Below are 5,645 nucleotides of genomic sequence, written 5' to 3'. Positions count from 1 at the left end.
GGAACCAAGCCAAATGTCCAGCAATGATAGACTGGATTAAGAAAATGTGACACATATACACCATGGAATACTATGCAGCCATAAAAAAGGATGAGTTCATGTCCTTTGTAGGGACATGGATGAAGCTGGAAACCATCATTCTCAGCAAACTATCGCAAGGACAAAAAACCAAACACCGCATGTCCTCACTCATAGGTGGGAATTGAACAATGAGAACACATGGACACAGGAAGGGGAACATCATACACCAGGGCCTGCTGTGGGGTGGAGGGAGGGGGGAGGGATAGCATTAGGAGATATACCTAATATTAAATGATGAGTTAATGGGTACAGCACACCAACATGGCACATGTATACATATGTAACAAACCTGCACGTTGTACACATGTACCATAAAATTTAAAGTATAATAAAAATAAATCTGTACACTAAAACTCCAAGTCCTGAGTTTACCCATATAAAAAACCTGAACCTAAAATAAAAGTTAAAACATTCAAATATAAATAAGTAAATAAATAAAATGACAAACCCACAGCTAACACCGTATTGAATAAGGAAAAGTTGAATGCTTTTTTTTTCTAATATCCAAGAGAAGACAAGGATGTCCATTCTCTCCACTTCTACTCAACGTGGTACTGGGAGTTGTAGGTAGAACAATTACACAAGAGAAAGAAATAAAGGTCATTCAAATTGAACAGGAGGAGGTCCTTTTCTGCAATAACATGATCTTATATGTATAAAACCCTATAGACTCAACCAAAGAAAAATAATTGGTAGTATTGATAAATGAATTCAGTAAAACCTCAAGTTACAAATTTAATGTACAATAACTAGTAATGTTTCTATACAGCAACAGCAAACTATCTGAAAAAGAAATCAAGAAATCTATCCCTTTTTCAATAGCTACAAAAATTTCAAAAAATTTCAAAAAATGCCTAGAAATAAATTTAACCAAGGAGGTGAAAGATCTCTACAGTAAAAAATAATAAAACATGGATGAAAGAAATTGAAGAGGATACTAATAAATGTAAAGTTAACCCATGCTCATAGATTTGTAGAGTTAATGTTGTTAAAATGTCCGTACTACCCAAAGTAATGTACAGATACAATGCAATCTCTATCAAAATACTAAGGACTTTCCTCACAGAAGTAAAATATACATTTTTTAATATATAAAATGTATATATAAATATAATATATAATATGTATATGATATATGATTATAATATATATGATTATATACTATTAATATTATTAATGTTATATATTATTATATATTGTATATAAATAGATATATCCTAAATTTGTACAGAACCACGTGATTCCAAATAGCCAAAGCAATCTGGAGCACAAAGAACAAAGCTAGATTCATTACACTACCTGGCTTTTAAATTTTCTACAAAGCAGTGGTAAACAAAATAGCATAGTACTGACATGAAAACAGATCCATAGACTGATGGAGGAGAATAGAGACCCCAAAAATGAACCCATACAATTATAGTCAACTAGTTTTTGACATATATACAAAGAACACACATTGGGGAACAGAAAGTCTCTGCAATAAATGGTGCTGGTAAAACTGAATATCCACAAGCAGAAGAAAGAAACTAGGTGCTTATCTCTCCCAACATATAAAAATCAACTCAAAATGGATTAAAGACTTGAATATAAAACATGAAACTAAGAAGATCCTTGAAGAAAACACAGGGAAAACAATTCATGATATTGGTCTGGGAAAGAATTTTTCAAATAAGACCTCAAAAGCACAAACAACCAAAGCTAAAATAGATGAATGGGATAACATCAAGCCAAAAAGTTTTACATCTTAAAGGAAACAGTGGAATGAAGAAATAACCTACAAAATGAAGAAATATTCACAAACTATGCATCTGACAAGAGATTAATATGAAACTATATGATCAATTCAAGCAACTCAATAGGAAACACACAAATAATCCAATAAAAACATGGGCAAAGGTTTTGAATAGATATTTCTTAAAAGGAGTCACACAAATCGGCAGCAAATATGTGACAAAAGGCTCAACATCACTAAGCACCAGGGAAATGCAAATCAACACCACAGTGAGCTGTCCCCTCATCCCAGTTAGAATAGTTATTATTAAAAAAAATAAAATAAAAAGACAAGAAATTGGCCAGTCATGGTGGCTCATGCCTGTAATCCCAGCATTTTGGAGGCCAAGGAGGGCAGATCACTTAATGCCAGGAATTCAAGAACAGCCTGGCCAACATGATGAAACCCCATCTCTACTAAAAATACAAAAAATTAGCTGGGCATGGTGGCGCATGCCTGTGGTCCCAGCTACTCAGGAGGCTGAGGCACGAGAATTACTTGAACTGGGGAAGCAGAGTTTGCAGTGAACCAAGTTCGCACCACTGCACCCCAGCCTGGGTGCCAGAGCAAGGCTCTGCCCAAAAAAAAAAAAAAAAAAAAGACAAGAACTAATATATGCTGATGAGGATGTGGAGAAAAGCGAACTGTTATACACTGCTATACACTTGGTGTACTACTATATTATCCAGCAATCCCACTGCTGGATCCCCCTCCCCCCAAAAAATGAAATCAACATATCAAAGAGTTCAGATCCCCATGTTTATTGCAACACCATTTGCAATAGCCAAAATATGGAATCAACTTAAGTGCTCATCAACAGATGAAACAGGAATGAAAATATGGTATATATGCACAATGGAATGCTATTCAATCTTTAAAAAGAATGAAACCCTGTCATTTGCAACAATGTGGACAAACCTAGAGGACTTTATGTTAAATGAAATAAACCAAGCACAGAACGAGAACTACCACATGATCTCAGGCATATGTGGCATCTAAAAAAGTTGACCTCAGAGAGAGTTTAGAAACTGAGGAGAGTAGTGGCAAGGGGGAGGGGAACAGGTTGCTCAGCAGCTACAAAGTTATGCTTCTATAAGACAAATAATTTCTGATGATCGACTGCACAGTAGGTTGAGTGTAGTCAACAATAATATATTGTGTACTTTAAAATAGTTAGAAGAGAGGATTTTGGACGTTCTCACCACCAAAAAATGACAAATGTTTCAGGTGATAGATATATGCTAATTATGCTGATTTGATCATTACACAATATATATGTATCAAAACATCACACTGTATCCCATTAATATGTACAATTATATATCAATTTAAAACAAAATAAAATGTTTTATAAAAATTTTAAAACTTCAACCAGCAAGTTTGAGTCTCCTATTCCCAGTTTTGGTCAGCCCTACAGTGTATACCAACCAGGCTGGCCTGGGGCTGCTGTTAGAGGAAAGAAAGAAACATTTGGACTTGGAATGAACAGATCTGGAAGGAATCCTAAATTTTCCAATAAAGTCTCTGTATTCCTTTAATCCTGGTCCCTACCCAGGAAGCAGTCTAGAGGAGATGATCCTTTTCTAAGAACAGCAACATTCAGTTAACAAACTGCCTTACTAATGTGTGTGGATCAAGAGATGGTGAGGAAAGTAGAGTCAGTGATATTTTCGAATCAATTATGAGAAGGCCACCATGCTATTGCTCAGTAATATTAGATGCCCATGGACAGATGCCCATGGATCGATGGTCCATCTTTATTATTAGGTCATTATTGAGTGGCTTTTGCAATAAAATACACCATTGGCAGAATAAAAATATTCTCTAATGCAAAAACATAGCATGGATTATTTTTAAGGGGCAAAATAGTGTGCTTGATCAGACTGGAATAGCAACATTGTAATCTGAAAAATGCTCAACAGTGGTGAGGCAAATTCAAAAGCCCCAAGAGGAGAGTCAACAATCGGATCAATCAGAGTTGAGAGGTTGCCACAACTTATGTAATGACGTCTCCACGCCATGAAACACATGTGTCAGCTTTTGTCAGGAGTCACAGATCTGGCATGCAGCAGGAGACTCTGCATTAGATATATAAAGTCAGGCTCAATCATCCCCTTGATTAGTTAGTCTCATCAGAGAATGTGCCCTTGCCAAGGGTCTGTATATGAGGAATCCAGGCAGTTCAATAAGTAGTCAAGATTTGTTTCCACATGCGGTCCCAAAGAAGAGTCTTTAATCTGCCAGACTAGTTTTCCAAGTGGCATACCAAAAGGCTGGACCATTGGTAGTGTCCCAAGAATTGGGTTCTGACCATTGAGCAGAGAAACCAAGTCCTCTTTTTATTTCTGCATAGCTGGTTCAGAGGCTGAACAGACACAGGAGCCAGTGAACACCATCAGTTTTCAGCTTAGCCAATCCTTCACTGAGGCAAGCCTAGATATTTAGGGAAACCTCTGTAAACAGGGTCCAATTGAACTAGTAGTGTTGTTTCAAGCAGGAGAGTAAAAGGTTAAGTTTCCCCCAGAGAGATAGTTGCCACTCTTATATATAAAGCAGAGATGCAGAAGAAATTCGAGTTGATGCCATCGCCCACCCACCAACCCACCCCCACATTTCTGCCCTGAGACTAGGATCCCAGCGCCAGGGACCCAGAACCTGGGATTGATCACATAAAGCCGTGATCTGGAGAGTGCGCCGGGGATGAGATGGAATCTCGGGGCCGCTCGAGAGCTTGGGGCAGGAACCATGCATCCATTGTCCATCGTGACTGCATGTGGAGCGGCGATTTGGCCTGGGAACAGCTGTAGAGAGCGGGGAGAGACTGGCTCGCCACTGGCGCGCCCTGGGGGAACCCGCCCAAGGTGCCCTCCTGCCCAGATTGCCCTCCCAGCCTCCAAGACGGCAACCCAGCGCCCACTGCTCCCTGGACTCTGGGCAAGGCCAAGACTCAGGCCTGCTCCAGGTTTGAGAGCCCAAACAATTCAGAAGGTGAGGAAGTTGACCTTGTGACGGTAGAGAAGAGGCAGACTGGGTATACAGAAGTCAATCACCATCATGGTTCGAGTCGACCGTCTGAACCCCTGCATGAAACACTTCCACACTTCCATCCACCAGCAACAACACAACTGCGCTGCCCGTATTTCTCCAGAAAGCTGCTCCCAAGAAGAGGCTCCAGAAAGGGGTCTCCAAGAAGAGGTTCTGGAGGGAGATGCTCCAGGGGAAACAGAAGATGAGGAGGATGAGGGGATTGTGAGCCCCTCACCTATAGAAAGTACGGCTGCCCAGTGTTGCCAGTTCTGACACTAAGGATGTGACCAAGAGGAAGGGCCACAACTTCCTGCAGCACAAGAGGTGGAATGACCTGCGCGTTCTCAGTTCTTGACCCTGAGGGACCAGGTACCCACCTTGGCCAGCTGGTCTAAGGTCCCCACGGTATTGATCCTAAGCAAGGCCTTGGGATACTTGCAAGACCTGGCGTGAACCGAGAAAAAGATGTCTATGGAGAAAAGGCAGCTCCGACGCAGGCAACAGCAATTGCAGAAATGAATTGCGTACCTCAGTGGCTACTAACTGACCAAAAAGCCTGACTGTTCTATCTTACAAAGACACAAGTTTATTTTTTGACCTCCCTTTCCCCTTTAGTAATTTTCACATTTTGGTTATGACGGGACAGTCTCTGCAGTAGGTCCCAGAATGCATTGCAGCCGGTACACACAGAATAAGGGCTTGCATTCTTGGAAACCTTGAAACCCAGCTCTTTCTCTCCCCTGACTCACGCTATGTCTTCTCTGGC

The 5,645-nt window shown here is 40.3% G+C and overlaps 1 pseudogene; it reads left to right on the top strand.

Annotated features, from left to right (window-relative positions):
• The first annotated feature begins 4,554 nt into the window (after nt 1–4,554).
• Nucleotides 4,555–5,422, top strand: LOC116811313 (protein L-Myc-like; annotated as a pseudogene).
• The last annotated feature ends 223 nt before the right edge of the window (nt 5,423–5,645 follow it).

This window comes from Hylobates moloch, unplaced genomic scaffold (assembly GCF_009828535.3).
Source record: "Hylobates moloch isolate HMO894 unplaced genomic scaffold, HMol_V3 SCAFFOLD_7, whole genome shotgun sequence".
NCBI classification, from domain to species: Eukaryota; Metazoa; Chordata; class Mammalia; order Primates; family Hylobatidae; genus Hylobates; species Hylobates moloch.
This window is presented reverse-complemented; position numbering and strand designations above follow the sequence as displayed.